The following is a 17,972-nucleotide window of genomic DNA, read 5'->3' as shown; positions in this document are numbered from 1 at the left end:
TGTAGCCCACCAGGCTCCTCTGTTCATGGGGATTCTCCAGGCAAGAATACTGGAGCGGGTTGCCATGCCCTCCTCCAGGAGATCTTTCCGACCCAGGGATCGAACCCAGGTCTCCTGCATTGCAGGTGGATTTTTTACCATCTGAGCCACCAAGGAAGCCTGTGGTTGTATACAAGTCTTTCAAAATTGAGATGAAACTCACATGACAAAAGTAACCATTTCAAAGTGAACAGTTCAGTTGCTTTTAGTAAATTTACAGTCTGCCAAATTCATAATGGTGCAACCACCACCTCTGTTTCCAAAATAACTTTGCATCCCCCCCATAATATAATTTTTCCAGTTAAGGAGCCACTCTGCATCACTTGCTTCCCCCAGCATCTGCAAATCTGCTTTCTGTCCCCTCGGATTGACCTGTTCTGGACATTTCGTATAAATGGAATCATATCATACATGGCCTTTTATGTCTGGCTTTTTTCACACTGTATACTTTTTCAAGGTTCCTCAATGTTATAGCATACAGCAGCACTTCTTTCCTTTTTCCGGCTGAATAATGCTACATTGTGTGGACCTACCAGGTTTTGTTTATCCATTCATATGTTGTTATGGACGTTTGCTTGTTTCTAACCTTTTGACTACAATATCATGAGTAATGCTGCCAAGAACATCTGTGTCTACGGTTTTGTTCGAATGAATATATTTTTTTTGATATTTTCTATGGACACTAGGGTTATTTCAGCCAAAGGTCTTTTAACACTGCCTGTTGCTTCCCACCCTGGCCTGCTTCACTGATTTGCTTTCTCACGTTGCCCCCACTGACTTCTGCATTTACCTTTCCTGGTCTATATCCTGGGGCTGGTATATTCATCTCCCCTCCATTCTTACACATTCTTTGCACAAAACTTGAATTAATGAAAACTTCTAATTTTTCTTAAAAACTTGCATCTACACTGAACTTCTTGGCTTTTTCTTCCTCAATTTTGTTCATTCTCTGATCATTATTAAGGATGAGGGTTTTTATTTTCTTCTTTGACATTAAAAAATCGGGCAGTTTGAGAAAATTTTAAATTGGGCCTAGAGCTTTTCCCCTTTTACAGTAAGCAGTGACTGGATGTATGCATCTGGGTTTAATTATGGTTGGCATCTCTAAACTCTGAAGCAAAATATGCATTGCAGAGATGTCATGTGTTTCTAGCAGTGCAAGAGTATAATCACTCCAATGTATAGTTACTCCTCCGACTTTCTTTAACCTCAAGGTCTGTGTTACCACCCTCTCTCCTCCCTGCTACTAATGGGAAGGCCTTTTTTTCCCCACTTCAATCCCTCCCAGTGCCCCTCTGAATTCCCCTTATTTGCCATTTAATCATGCACTCTAAGTAATTTATGGTTGTATCTCACCTCCCTAACTAGATTATAAAGCCCTGCTGAACAGAATCTAGTTTTATTTTTTATATGCTTCAGTGCAAAGCATATGTAATAAATATTTGAAGTAGTGACTCACGAAGTAAAAAAGTCTCTTTAAGCATGGCTAACTTGTGAGTATTAAGTTGAACAAGTTTAAAAGTGTTTAAATTCATTTCAGTGTAGTACTTACCCTTTAGGATTAATAAACAGCAAGTTGAAAAAGTTTTGTATTATAGGTATGGCAACTAAGTTCCTTTTCACTAGTAATAGATATATCAGTATAAGTTGGTGATTCTAAAAATGTGTTGCAAACCATCTTAATGAGAATTGCCTCTGGTGCTGGTTAAAAACAGAGACCCTTAATCCCCACCCCTGAATGTATATACCAATATAGTCTGATGGTTGAACCCAGGGATCTGCATTTTAAAAAAGCTCTCCTGGAGTGTTATGTGGTGACTTCCCTGGTGGCTCAGATGGTGAAAGCATCTGCCTACAATGCAAAAGACCTGGGTTCGGTCCCTGGGTTGGGAAGATCCCCTGGAGAAGGAAATGGCAACCCACTCCAGTGTTATGTACTGTAAATTTTGAGAACCTCTGGGAATGCTTGGTAAGAAGCTAATAATACCTTCGTTTGGAATAATTCAGGTTGATTTTGAAGTTGAACTTAAGTTGGATACAGGGATAGTACACAATGAAACTACGTTGTTAATGAGTGATCATTTCAATTTGATACTTGGGAAGTTAATCTTTTGGCATGAATCTACAAATGAATATTACAGATGTTGTATAGTTTTAATGGCATGGAATTAATATCCTAGAAGCATAACAAATCCTGACTAACCTGAGAATTACTGAGGTGAAACAATAAAATCATCAAAAAATACCACTGTCTATGATCAACACAAGTTACTGCTTAGGACATAATTAGATTATTAAACACTACTTTCTCTTCCAAAAGCAGAAAATGCAATTGAAGAATTACCGCATGACACCTTCCAATTTATTTATTTTTAAAACTTTGCATCATTTATTGCTATTGTGAACAAGTTCTGGGATGACTTAAGGAGAGGTATTGCATTCAGATAATGCAGACGTTTATGTCAAGGAATTAAACCATTAATAAGTAATCCAGCAGTATAATGAAATGATCACCAAACAAAAGTGACACAGTACATTGCTTGCTATAGCAAGTAATTAAAATGAAACAAGTTTGTTACATTTAGGATAATAAAAGGAAATAACTACAAGCAGCAGAGAGGGCTTTTTGTTTGAAAAACCAGGAGTTTTCTGGTGTTTTTCATCTGCATTACAATGTTTTCCTCCCTCATGACCTTTTGACATCTTGCAGTTTTAAAATACATCACTTGTAAATGTTTCACTTGGGTAATGGAGCAATGGTGCCTTTCATTTACTCTGCAAAAATGTTTACACTTTCCTGTAGGATTATATTTAATTCTTCTCTTATGGATTGATAATTCACCATATGATTTAGCAGAAGCAAAGCTTCCTTCAACCTCAAGTCAATAAAATGGAGCTGTCATTTATACAGAACTAAATATGTACCAAAGACTAGGCTAAGGGCTTTGTCCCTGGATCGCATTTCACCTTCATTAGAATCAGCTTGTGCAGAAAGAAAAGTGAGGGTACAGAATGCAGCAACCCATTTAAGATCGTTCGGTACCTTTTTTTTTTTTTTAAATTTCATACATCATATGGTCTTCCTATTAGCACTAGAAAAGGAAGGTTTTCCACTCCTAAACAGTATTTTCTCCTTCACTTAATGAAAAATATAAGCCAGAAACGTTGCAGGCTGAGAAAGGGAAAGTTGGCAGTCTGGCAAAGAAATCTTGACTTCTGGTAGAACTGAAAGCAAAGCTGGAGACAAGTTCAAGGTCGAGAATCTGGGTGGCTTTTCCTGGTTCCTTGAGTTAAACAGGGTGACCTCCTCACTTGTTTCCATTTCTAATTCTAAGAACTCCAGATATACCCAAGATTGAAAAAAAAAAAAAGAAAGAAAAAGAAAGGCACCACATTCCAAAATCAAATAAATGATTTCTTGATTATCTGGGCCACTGGTCCCCTCCACTAACATGTATAATCAAGAGCTGATGATGCCACATATGATAAGTAATTCTTTGATGAAAAATTTGATGCTTAATTTCTTATAGCAGTTTCATTTTTGTTTTTACAAGTTTTAGTTCTGACAAGCCTATTTCTGAAGAATGCCCTGTTTGGTCCTCTGGGTTTTAGAATGTCATTTGAAATACTTTTAGCCATTTAAGAAAAAAAGACGAAGTTATGTTTCAGGGGGAGAAAAAAAGAATCCAACCAGCAGTAACAGCTTAATCCAGGCTAGACAGCAGAAGGCATGAACTCTGGTTGTTGAAATAACAAGTTAGCAATCGAAAACTAGACTCCCGTCAAAACGAAGCTTTCTCTCATCCCCTGGCCCCTCACTTCTTTTCTCTTTCATACAGCTTTTATAATGCACTTGTCAAACTAGTCGTTAAATTCACATTTGTATGCTGACCATGAGGTGTTTGGGCTTCCAAGCTGGTCAAAATGAACTGCTTTGAAGCTAGTAATCTGCTGAATTAGCTGCCTTCTTTCATGGTATTCCAGAACAAACAGATCCCCTTTAAAAAAGTCTCCACTCTTGTTGTTTCAGGTGGTTCGAGTCTGTTATTCTTACATAAAGATGTTAGGGTTCTTCCAAGAGAGGTTCAAAGAGAAATTTAAGAATAAAATGTTAAGCAGATTAAAAGGACTTTTAGTATAATGATCATGTCACTGAGTAAAAGATGAGGTTAAAATTGGCCATCACTTTACTGTGTAACCAATTATGTTTTTCCTTAACTTGCATAGGAAGTCTCAAGTTAGCCTTAAGTTTTATAAAGGAATGTCATCACCGGGACAAATGTCAGAGTAGTAATATTCACTGAGGGCTTAGTCTAAAACCTTGGGAAGCAGGCACTATTATATCTGCCATTCCTCAGATGAGGAAACTAAGGCACAGAAGGGTTATGACTGAATGCCAAAGGGAAGAATAAAATGTTAGGTTGAGGGAGCAAGGTAGCATAATGTGGAACATGGGCTTCAAAGGAATGCAGGATGATTTCAAATTCCAGCTTTGAGGCTTATCAGCTGAGTAACTGAGCACATTTCTTAGCTTCTGAGCCTCAATGTATTTATCTATAAAATGGGATTATAATTTCTACTTCTAAAGGTGGTTTTAAGGATGAATTTAAATAGTAGTAAATAATAATGATGAACATTTACTGAGTGTTTACCACATACCAGGCTTTATTCTAAGCACTTTATGTTAATTTATACAACTCCTTATGTAAGCACTTTTATTATCTCCAATTTTATGCTCAAGAAAGCATTAGTGTAGAGAAACTACCTTGCTAGTTAATAGTCGAACTGGGTTTCAAAATACCTATCATAACACTTAACATATGAGAGGCATTGAAATACTATGTTATTGGTACCTAGAGAAAGGGAAATGTTGGCTGTGAATCAGAATATCAGTAATGTTTCCCATTTATCATGATGCCTTTATATTGGAGGACAAGAATAAAAAAACTACAAGATTTATGGGGCCTATTTAGGGTAATCTAAACCTATTCATCAGAATGAAATAAAAAAAGAGTAATTAATTTTGAGCAAATTCGATTTCAATCCTGTTGCAAATGATACGTTGAAACAATTGCTACTACTTTTTCCTCATAGGAGACAGTCAAACAGATAAACCCAGGCAAAGTAGGGGGAATAACAATCAGACCTACACAGGCATCCGTATGTTTGTGTGTAACTAGATTTTATTGTCATCTAAATGAATTTAATATGTATCTTAAAATTATGTTTGGGGACTGTTTTTCTTTTGTATGTTTTTTTTTAATCTACCTTATTCAGATCATGAACGACTGCCATGTGAGCTGCTTTTTAAAATATAGTTAGTCCTCTGAAACCCATTTTCTTCTTTCCTTTTCTGTCTCCTCAGCCAACACACACACACACACACACACACACGTGAGCTGCTTTTTAAAATATAGTTAGTCCTCTGAAACCCATTTTCTTCTTTCCTTTTCTGTCTCCTCAGTCAACACACACACACACACACACACACACAGCTATACAAAGTATAGCTTTTAAAACTCCATCATTAAGCATAAAAAGTCCAAGGAATGTTTGGAACTGGTACACTGGAGCCAGGAAGGTTTATCACATTCTAAAAAAGAATCTTTGGCATTAATGGAGAAGCCAGAACCAATTGTAAAGCATAATTACTGCACAAACAGGCAGTATGTGTGAAGCTATGATCATTCCTTTAATCTCTCATACCAGAAAAGACCTAGACAATGTGTCTGTTGTTTAAATTCCCACGCACACTACTCCCATATCCTGCTAAAACACTGCTTTGTTTATACATACATTTATATAAAACTCAAGCAAACACCCAAGCTCAACTTCTTGGAAATATGGTTTGAGTTCTTAAAGCTGATTCAGCATTTTGGCTTCTCATGCATGTTGAAAAATAAAGGTGGGTCACAGAGCTAGTTTTAGGCCTTCGATTTCAACAGCAAAATGGTCTCATGCAAATAGATGGTTACTTCTTATTTCCAAGCAATAACTACCACTTCAAGAAGCTATGTCACATACTCTCTTTAGGAAGGAAAGTCCCTATTTTTTACACTTTTGAAATTAATTTCCCAGCAGTTACATTAAGTGTCTTAAATGTCGTCCTAACCAATGAAGATTTCCTTAACATTGACAATTTTTTTGGTGCCCTATGACAGAATTGCACATCAAAAATAATCACAATCATGATAGCTAAAGCCAATGGACATTTACTGTGTTCCAAGCACCTTGCTAATCTTTTATGATCATAGCTCACAGAATCCATTCAACACCTCCTCTATGTAGTTGCTTTTACTGTACTAATCTTACTGCTGTTATTTGCTAAGTTGCGTCCAACTCTTTTGCAACCCCATAGACCGTAGCCTACCAGATTCCTCTGCCCATGGGATTTTCCAGGCAAGAATACTGAAGTGGGTTTCAATTTCTTTTTCTAGGGGATCTTCCTGATCCAGGGATTGAACCCATGTCTCCTGCAATGGTGACGGATTCTTTACCAGTGAGCCACCAGGGAAGCCCCATACTCAACTTACTGGTGATTTTTGTCTGTATCAAAGACATTAAAAACACCATGATCCAGCTCTTCAGTTTTTAGAGAAAACATCTTTTCTTGAGAATTCATAATTAGCATGCTTCCATTATCAATTCCTATGAATGTTCATAAAACACCTTCATTTCTTCAGCGTGTAGTTTTAGACCAATATTATAAGCTTGGAATTGCACTATTCTGTTTGCTGGGTTTACAGAGATCAGTAGGGTATTTTTCCTATCCTCAGGACTCCTTGTATAGGAGAGAAGGTAAAAACATAAGCAAAAAATTATTGCATAATAATGCAATGACTGAAATATGTGCAAGATGTAGAGATGGCAGGGAAGAAGAAACGGGGAAGAAGGATGCAAGCATCAAAGAATAGCAGCTGAATGAGCTTGTACACAAATTGGAAATTAAAAGAAAAAAAGGTAGGCAGGTGAGGCAAAGAGGAAAGACATCCCACATGTACAATGTGGACAAAGGCATAAAGGCATGGAGCCACTTGATATATTTAACAAACAAGAATCCATCATAGAATATATTATTGGCAGTCAAGTCTGAAGGGGAAGGGGAGTAAAAGAAGTTAGGTGTCTGACTCTGAAGGGCTAAGGAAGCAATGCTAAGGGGGTTAGACTTTATTTCATAGACAATCAATTTGTGTAGGTTTTAAATGGTTCTGAGACAACAGGCTTATGTTTTAGAAAATTTATTTCAATTGTCACTGTGTAGACACTATTAATGCTATGTATAAAATAGATAACTAATGAGAACATACTATCCAGTACAGGGAACTCTACTTCATGCTCTGTGGTGACCTGAATGGGAAGGAAGTCCAAAAGGGAGGGGATATGTGTATATGTATGGCTGATTCATTTTGCTGTACAGTAGAAACTAACGCAATTGTAAAGCAACTATATTGCAATAAGAATTAATTTAAAAATATAGCCACCATGTAAACATTGAGTCTTTAGAAGTTAGACTTGGGTAGTATAAAAGGAAAAGTAAGGGAAGATTTGGGAGATATTTAGGGGTCAGAATCAGCAGAGTGTGTCTGATGTGAAAGTCAAGAAAAGAATTTAGGTTGACTGAGATTTCAGAGCTGGCAGAAGTATCACTTAGTACTTCTGTAGCACAAGTAACAATCCCCTTGTGCTCCAGGATAACAGAGGATTAAACACAGAGGTTTACTTCTCTCCTCCAGAAGGAGTTCAGAGGTGGATGGTTTATGCTGGTATGGCTCCATGGGGTCAGGAGGGATCTACGCCCCTATCTTTCCACTCTATTCTCTTGCTATATAGCTTCCAACCTCAAAGTCACCTCTTGTTCCAAGATGGATGCAGGCCTCCAGTCATCATTATGCCCATGTTTCAAGACTGAAGATGGAGAAAAGACCAAAGCACAGAGATGAGCCCCTACATTGGTTTCCTTCAAGAAGTTTTCCTGGAAATGCCAGACAACACTTGTACATCATGGGTCCTCACTTAGTCACATGGCTCTGTTTAAATGCTAGGAAGGACTGAAAAATAAGTCATTCTGAACAGTATGGTACCAAATTAAAATGGGACTTTTACTTACAAGGGAGGAAGAGAGGAAGTGTGGTTCTGAGGTTGATACCTGGTAAATGGCATATGGTTCATGAGGCCTGGCAAAAGATGATGCCACAAGGAGAAAAACCAGGAAAAATGAGGAAGAGGATCCAATGAGAAGGAAGGACTGGGAGGCAGAAGCAGAATTAGGAGAAATGACATAAAAGAACTCAAAGAAGAGAGAATGATCAGAGAATGATCTGAAGTGCCAGCTATTACAGTTTGGTTAAGTAAGATCATAAATCAAAATGTCTACTGGATTTGGTAGGTGGAGGTCATCATTTAGTCGATTTGCTAAAGATCAGTTTTACTGGAAATGTGGGGGCAAATACAGTGGGTTAGAGAATGAATTGAGGATTAGAAAAAAACTGACTGTAGACACACTTTTCAAGAATTTGGTGGGTGTGAGAGAAGGCTGTCGTTATAAGAAAGGCTCCTTTGTTGACCCACTGCTTTAGAAGAGTGATCAATACTTGGATGTGTTATTGGCTGATGAGAAGGAGCTTGTAGGAAAAGAAAAAAAGAGGTTGAAAACACAAGTGAGAGTCCTGAGTCCATTGGCATGTCAGAATAGACATTCTGAAACTAAAATAGCTAAAATTCAAGAGTGAAAATTTCCAAAAGAAACTGATGAACTGATATGAAATTGGGGAACCTACAGGGACCTGAAACAACATGAAAGGAGGAACTCTGGCTGATAAATCCGCCCCAGTTCTGGCTTTTGTCTTGAGGTTTTCTGAGCCTTGGTGATACCGGGGTTTCTCTTTTGATGGCTGCATGGGGTGTGGAGCACAGGACAGGACACCTGGGTCCTGCCCATGCAGCATTCCCAGTAGAAGAAACTTGCGTAAATGTGGGACAGCAAAGGCTAAAACTCTGTATGAGTGAACAAAAGATGAATCTTGCCATGCACAGAGAGGTCTTTTCCTTCTTCTCTCAACAGTTGCATTGAGTGAAAGTGGTAATACCACTCTGAAAATTTATGCGTACATACCTGTGGTGTTGGAGAAGACTCTTGAAAGTCCCTTGGACTGCAAGGAGATCCAACCAGTCCATTCTAAAGATCACTCCTGGATGTTCTTTGGGAGGAATGATGCTAAAGCTGAAACTCCAAGTACTTTGGCCACCTCATGCGAAGAGTTGACTCATTGGAAAAGACTCTGATGCTGGGAGGGATTGGGGGCAGGAGGAGAAGGGGACGACAGAGGATGAGATGGCTGGATGGCATCACCGACTCGATGGACAGGAGTATGAACTCCGGAAGTTGATGATGGACAGGGAGGCCTGGCGTGCTGCGATTCATGGGGTCGCAAAGAGTCGGACATGACTGAGTGACTGAACTGAACCTGTTCGCACAACTCGAAGAAGTTAATTTTAAAATAGTCTTTAACTTATAGTGTTTTCCAAGTCGCTGACAAAAGCAATGTAACTCCTTTCTGAAGGAAATCAGCCCTAAATCAACTCCCAAAGTTTTAGGGAAAATTTGCAGCTCACAGTTACAAGTCATAAAATACATAAGGACACCAATTCAAGACTTTTGCTTCTGGTCAAGATGGAGTAAGGGGGGCCTGAGATAGTCTCCCATCTGAATAACTGGGAAAAAAAAAAAAAAAAGAAACAACAATTTTCCAGACTTTGGAATTAGTGAAAGACAATGATCTCCAACAGATGGGAAACAAGCTAGTTGAGCCCTATGTTTGCTTCAATTATTGCTGGAAAAGAATGCCCAGCCCAGATGCATGGACATGAACCCAGGTTGAGGGCAGTGGTTGGCTTGAGGTGAGAAGGTAGAACTGGAGGTCTGGGGAGGTCAAGGTGATGGATGTCACATGGCAACATACTAGAGAGGGGGGTGCTTAGTTGCTCAGTCATGTCCAACTCTTTGCAACTCTTTGGACTGTAGCCCACCAGGCTCCTCTGGGATTTTCCAGGAGTGGGTTACCATTTCCTTCAGGGGATCTTCATGGCCCAGGGATCAAACCTGCATCTCCTGTGTTGCAGGCGGATTCTTTACCCACTGAGCCATCAGGGAAGCACAGGAGAGGGGAGAGCTGTGCAGGAGGAGGACTCTGGAGGTCCGCAGAGAGTCCTCCTAAAGTTTTCAGATAAGTACTGATCAGTGCATACCTATGAGCAAACTACCTGATGCTGGGGAAAGAGCCACCCACAATGATTAGAGGATACAGTCCCCAAGGCTCACATAGCGCTGATAATAGTTCCTGATTCCACCAGACAGAGTCCAAGCCTTGTAATCCTAGCCATCTGGGAAGGTAGTCAGAAGAGTTTTGCCTCTGGAAAACTGGACACAAAAATGGACACAATTAGTCCAAAAATTTGGACACAATTTGTCCAAGAATGAATGCTTTTGTAGTCTCACATAACAAAACTCAAAAGCAAGATCAACAGAATCAAACAGTTTCCAAGTAACTTATTATAATTGCACCCCAGAAGACGACTAAGGAAGATTTAATAGTCAAAACCTGGAAATAAATCAATGTCCATCATTGTATAATAAATAAATGTGGTATATCACACAATGGAACACTACTCAGTAATAAAAAGAGAATGCATTATAGACGTACACTGTGGATGCATCACAATATACTGAGCGAAAGGAGCCAGACCCAAAAGAATACACACTGTACAATTTCATTTATGTAAACTTCTAGGAAATGCAAGCTAATCATTACTGACAAAAATAAGTGGTTGTTTGGAGATAGGGTGTGAATTGGCAGGGAAGATGTTTTTTCATAATTTATTTTTTAAATTTTTGGTTGCATTGGGTCTCCATTGCTGCCCAAGGGCTACTCTGTAGTTGCAGTGCACGGGCTTCTCATTGCAGTGGCTTCTCTTGTTGCAGAGCACACGCTCGAGGCCTGCGGGCTTCAGTAGTTGCAGCACGTGGGCTCTGGAGCACAGGTTCAGTAGCTGTGGCGTACAGGCTTTGTTGCTCCACGGCATGTGAGATCTTCCTGGACCAGGGGTCCAACCCATGGATTCTTATCCACTGTGCCACCAGGGAAGCCTGGCAGGGAAGTTTTGAGGGAGGATTCACAAAGATCCAGAAGAAAATCGGGGGGTGGAGGTAATAGATGTGTTCACCATTTTGATTGTGGTGATGCTTCACAGATACAGTGGACCCTTGAACAATACTAGGTTTGAACCTGCATGGGTCTATTTGTTTTTTCAACGGTAAATTCTATAGTACTACACTGATGCATGATTGGTTAAATCCACAGATGGGGAACCATGGACATGGAGAGTCAACTATAAGTTATTGGTGTTTTTCAACTGAGGGGAAGGTCAGCAGCTGAACCCCTGTGCTGTTCAGGGTCAACTTATACATATGTCAAAATTGATGAAATTGTACATCTTAAATATGTGCAGTTTATTTGATCTCAACTATGCTTCAGTAGTATCTTAAGATAAAGCACACACACACACAAGGAAAGGATGAGCCACAGATAAGGATCATCAGACATGACAGCTGAAATAATAACTCTTACTACAGAAAGAAACCTAATTTGATAAGGGCAACTACAAAAACATAAAGCAAAAGCACTTTATGATGGAATGTTAAAAATATTTCCTTTAAGATTAGGAAGAAAACCGAGGTTGACTAGCACCTGAATCCACTGCATATCCAGGCCAGTAGGGTAAAATAGGAAAAAGAAATAAAAATTATAAAGACTAGAAAGAAAAAGGATCATTATTGATTTTAAATAATTCTAAAAGTTTCTACATAAATCATTTTACTTAATGAGAGTAAGGCAAAGTAGCTGAATATGGTGTCAATATAGGAAAGCCAGATGCATTTCTAATTACTCAGCAGTGATCAGTTAGTTGCCTTTTTATAATGTCAACATAAAGTGTAAACTTCTAAGGAATATAAACCCTTTCATGGAGGAAATGATAAAACACTATCGAATATCATTAAAGACAACCTATGTGAAGGGAGAGATATACCATAATCTTGAATAGAAAAACTCAGAGCTGTAAAGTTGCCAGGTTACTCCAGATTTATTGATAGATTCAATATAATTCCAATCCAAATCCAAATGGGTTTTATGAGAAAGTTGAAAAAGCAAGTCTAAAATGATGTGGAAGAGAAACAATTTCCAAAATAGATTAGAAACTTATAAAGAAAAAGAAGTGGTGGGGCTTGCCTTACCAGATTTAGGACTAAAGCTCTAGTGATCAAGATACTGTATAAACAGATCTGTGGATCAGAATAGACTCTAGAAACAAACCAATCATGCATGCAACTTCGATTCTTGATGAAATCATTGCAGACTGCTGAATAAAGATCAACAATTCAATGCATGTCGATGGGACAATTCATGAAGATTAAGAAATTAAAATGGGTTCACTACCTTGCACCATGCTGAAAATCAGCTTTTAGTGATAGAAGACTTAATTGTGAAAGCACACACAAAGAATGTTTAGAAGACTATGTAATTTAATATAATTTCTTGATATAGAAGGAAATCTTAAGACATTAAACAAAAAGGCAGATCATAGAGGAAAAGATTGATAGATTCAAGTATATCACATAACTTTGGTTCAATAAAAAACACACATTAAAGAAAGTCAAAAGACAAGCCATGGAGTGGGAGATGATATTGGGAACTCATCTCCAACAAATGATCAGCACCTCAAAAATATAGGGACTATATAAGATATAGGTATCCTAATAGATACCCTCTAAAACATCTACTTCTGCTTCATTGACTACACTAAAGCCTTTGACAGTGTGGATCACAACAAACTGGAAAATTCTTAAAGAGATGGAAATACCAGACAACTCTGCTTATCTCCTGAGACTTCTGTATGCAGGTCAAGAAGCAACAGTTAGAACTGGACATGGAACAACAGACTGGTTCCAAATTGGGAAAGGAGTATGTCAAGGCTGTATATTGTCACCCTGCTTATTTGACTTATATGCAGAGTACATCAATGGGAAATACTGGGCTGGATGAAGCACATTCTGGAATCAAGATTGTGGGAGAACTATCAATAATCTCAGATATGCAGATGATACCATCCTTATGGCAGAGAGCAAAGAGGAACTAAAGAGCCTCTTGATGGAGGTGAAAGAGGAGAGTGAAAAAGCTGGCTTAAGCTCAACATTCAAAAAACTAAGGTCATGGCATCCAGTCCCATCTCTTCATAACAAATAGATGAGGAAACAGTGGAAACAGTGACAGACTATTTTCTTGAGCTCCAAAATGACTGCAGATGGTGACTGCACCCATGAAATTAAAAGACGCTTGCTCTTTGGAAGAAAAGCTATGAACAACCTAGACAGCATATTAAGAAGCAGAGACATTACTTTGCCAACAAAGGTCCATCTAGTCAAAGCTATTGTTTTTCCAGTGGTCATGTATGGATGTGAGAGTTGAACCATAAGGAAGGCTGAATGGAGAAGAATTGATGCTTTTGAACTGTGGTGTTGGAGAAGACTCTTGAGAGTCCCTTGGACTGCAAGGAAATTAACCCTGGATATTCACTGGAAGGACTGATGCTGAAGCTATAATATTTTGGCCACCTGATGAGAAGAGTTGACTCATTAGAAAAGACCCTGATGCTGGGAAAGACTGAAGGCAGGAGGAAAAGGGGACAACAGAGGACAAGATGGTTGGATGGCATCACTGACTCAATGGACATGAGCTTGAGCAAGCTCCGGGAGACTGTGAAGGACAGGGAAGCCTGGTGTGCTGCAGGCCATGGGGTTGCAAAGAGTCAGACACGACTGAGCGACTGAATGGCGACAAAAAATCCTAATAGAAAAGTCACCAAAATATATAAACTGGCATTTCATGGAAGAAGAAATACAAATTGTCAACTGGTATAGGAAAATATGCTGTGTCTCATTAATTATCTTGGAAATGCAAATTAAAACCACAGTGAGCTACCATGAAGTTAGAAAACATTTTTTAAAAATACACTTGTCACCAAATTAGGAAGGGCAAGGAACAATGTAATTTACATGTCCTACTGGTCTATAAACTGAGAAAGTGCCATTGGAACATGATTTATCATTACATAGGAAAGTTGAAACATGTACATGCTTTGCAACCCAGCAGTTACTCCTAGGTATATGTCATAAGGCAGTTTTAATTTTTCTTGATCAAGCTCAGATCACATTGGTGGGTGAACCAGTTCTTTTAAAACAAACAAACAAAAAGAAATCTAGAAAATATGACAGAATTAAACAGAACAGAATAGAAATAATCAGAATGCATTGCTGGTAGGTTATGAATCGTTTTGTGGATTTCTTGGATTGCTCATAGTAGGGATTTTTATTCTATTAATTATTTCAGGGTATGTTATAAAATGTCTTTTTTAGGAGTTGTGTTAAAATTTTTTGAAAGCCACTAAAAAGATACTTAATGTGTGATAGGATGCAATCACAAGAATGTCTAAATAGTATTTGCTTATAATAACACAATAAAAACAATATCTGAAAACAGCTCAGATATCCAACAACAGTACTGCAATACACTGTAGATTAGTCATGTAATGGAATATTCTACAGAAATAAAAGTGAAGGAACCTTGAAGATTCGTCATGAAATAAACAAGAAGCAAAAATAAACAGCTATCACTATGCACACCAAAATGGGTAAATCTCAACAGAATATTGGATGCAAGAAGTGAGTCACAGAATATAAATTAGTATGATTCTGTTTACATAAAATTTAAACCTAAGCAAAACATAAGTAATACGTTGCTTAAGTCTACATACATACATACACAGGTACGCATTAAAACCATAAAAAGAAAAGCCGGAGTGAACTCTTGAATGGGAGAGAGAGACAATGGAGATACAGCGCATGTTTGAAGGTACTAGGTACTGTTAACCCGAGTGATAAAGCACACACATGCTTGTATTTTGCTGTTTAACCTGAAGAGATATGCTTATGTGGTTCTGAATGCATGCTGCATTTCACAAATTAGAATAATTTAGATATTAGCAAAAGTGAAGTTAATTTGTGGGTAAGATCCTTGAGGCAATGCATTGGGATGGGCTTCGGCACACAAGTGGGCAGAAAGAAGGGCGACTCCTCTTCTGGGAGCAAAGCAGGAAGAAGCAAGGATGAGAGCAGATGCAGGGTGATCTCAGGGGCATGTGTGGAGGGGGGAGGTCCGAGGATGTGCTTGATGGAATTCAAGTCTGATGGACCCTTTTTAAGAAAGTAGGAGGTGGGGGAGCCTTCTGGGAATGAAAGGGGAGGTTTGTGTAGAAGGGCTGGGGAGGGCAGTGAAGGCTTAGGATGGTCTTGCACAAAGTGGAGCAGCTATGCAACTGATGACACTTGAAGGCAATTTTCTTGAGTACAAACGTAAAGTCATTTTAAAGACTGTAATAGTTATGAGTTTGTTTTAATGCAAAGGTTTTTTCATTTTAATAGTTTTGCTTTTGTTTTAATGCATATTAATAAAAAGCAATTAGCACATCAAACCTAATATTTTATGGATATTACATATAGAAGTGCTGATTAAAAACTGTGACACCCTTTCTAGAAGGGTTAAGGTGGGAAGCTGTTATTATTGCTTAGGTTTGTCTGTAGCCCAGTCTAGCCTGTGGGTATAGGTCCCAGAATAGAGAACAGAATTTTCCTAAGAGCAGCCAAGTATCTGGACCCTGGGGTTGCTTGTGTGGAGTGTTCTAAGGAATGTCTCAGGAAACCAGAGGCCACTGATTCATTAGGGAGGGAAATGAGAAGTTTCCCAGAGGGACTGACTCAATGAGGACCATTCATGTACTCATTCAATAACTATCTACTGAGTGTGATTAGGGTTGGGGGCCATGTTGGATGCTGGGAATATGATCAATAGAGACATGGTCCCCACCCTCCTGGAGCTTAAGTGGAAGAGACTTAAGTGAACACGAAAACCATCACTGTTCATTCAGCCTTCTCCAAAGTCATTAGAAGTGCCAGGATGAAAAGAGTTAATAATTTGGAGGCAGTACTGGTTTTTGTTCACTGACAAAAGCTCTTCATGTATTTACCATGTTGTTTGTTTAGACTCTCCACAGAGCCAGCCGGTAAGACTGTGGTATGCTCTTATATTAAAAAAAAAAAAACAGCTTTCAAATTGCTACTTTCCTAGAAACATCTCAGTTTGCCACTAATCCCAGGCATGCCTGTGGGAATGTTAGAATGCACTGATGGCAGCATCCACAGGCTTTTCCTTAAATGTTAGCAAATTTTTTTCAATCCTCTTAAATACTCTGAACAGTGCTGAAGTGATAACTGGATGAGCATGGAAAACAATGAAGGGAAAGAGTCAAGAACTTCAAAGTTCATACTCCTTGAGTTCTTGATAGCCCAATTATACCCAGGTGATGTCAATGGCTTCTTAATGTGAGGTTCTTGGGGTCCTAGAAGGTCAGTGGATACCCTTCAGGGTGGTCCAAAGATTTCTTGATGTTGTATGGAAAAATGTGTAGGTACGGGCGCATAGCTCACATCAGGTTCTCAAAGGACCCAGGCAGTCTAGAATCACTGCTATAAATCCTTGAAAGTGTTTCCGTGAGTGCTTTCTAGGAGAATATTCACGTATAAGTTTACACAATTGTCCCAGAACGTGAGGAGAACAGCAGAACCCAGGAAACTGGAATTGGGGCCCAGGTCCTCGTATTATCAGCCAAGTGACCTTGTACAAGTCTTGAGCCTCAGTTTACTTATCTATTAAACTGGGGGGAAAGAACATGTATAGTTCCTCCTTCCTATAGTTTTCTTGGCAAATGATGAGATGCATGTACAAACTTCCATAGAAACTTGCAGGTGAAATCAAGAGCAAGCAAGAGGCTTTAGAGAAACATTTACTCTCCCCACCTGTAGACGGTGTTGAGCTCTTGGTCACTAGAGGGAGCTTTAGGATTCAGGGGAAAGAAACTAGTGACGTGTCTCCAGGAAAGCCTGAGACCTCTATGAGGAATTCTTCCAAAAGCTTTTGCCCTTTATAAATAGCCACTTCGATTTTTCTTTTTCTTTTGAAAAATGCAGATAAATGCCTATAAAAGCAAATGTGACCAGGACTTATGGCGACATATTTTTCTTTCTACTTTTAAGATTTTTTTTTTTTTGATGTGGACCTTTTAAGTTTTATTGGATTTGTTACAATATTGCTTCTATTTTATGTTTTGCTCTTTTGGCCAAGAGGCATGTGGGGTCTTAGCTCCCTGACCAGGGACTGAACCCACACCCCCTGCATTGGGCGGTGAAGTCTTAACCAGCAGACTGCCAGGAAGTCCCTACTCAACATTAAAGATTCTGACTTCTCCACAATCAACTGGAAAAAAAAATTTTTTTTTTTAATGGTAGAAAACTTTCAAGAGGGCCATAGGAAGAAAGTGCTTTTCCCTCAGCAGCAAAGTGACTCATTGTACATTCTGTGCCGTGTGGCGGTGGCTGGTTGAGGATTTTTTACCCAGGCAGGATGGGGAAGTGCATTGTCTAACTTTGGCAGCACTGAGAACTCTGACTCTGGATTTCCTGATGGTGCTCCCTGCAGTTCTTAATTGGTGTGCTTTTCTCCAGGCTGGGGCTAGAGAGAGAACTCTTACTCATTTAAGGAACTTGAGTGGTGGACACCAGAAAACGTAGGATGGCTTGAAGGAGGAGGTACGATAGAGGGAAAGACACTGACCTTACATCTTAAGGGAATCAGAATTTCATTGACTCACTGTGTTTGTGGGACAATTTTTGTCCCCTTTAAGGACCTCAGTTTCTCTCTCTGCTTCTGACAGTTCCCACACATACACACCCATGGTCAGCCGGTCTTTCTTCATCAATATGACCAGAC

Source organism: Budorcas taxicolor, chromosome 15, assembly GCF_023091745.1.
Source record: "Budorcas taxicolor isolate Tak-1 chromosome 15, Takin1.1, whole genome shotgun sequence".
Taxonomy (NCBI): domain Eukaryota; kingdom Metazoa; phylum Chordata; class Mammalia; order Artiodactyla; family Bovidae; genus Budorcas; species Budorcas taxicolor.
This window is presented reverse-complemented; position numbering follows the sequence as displayed.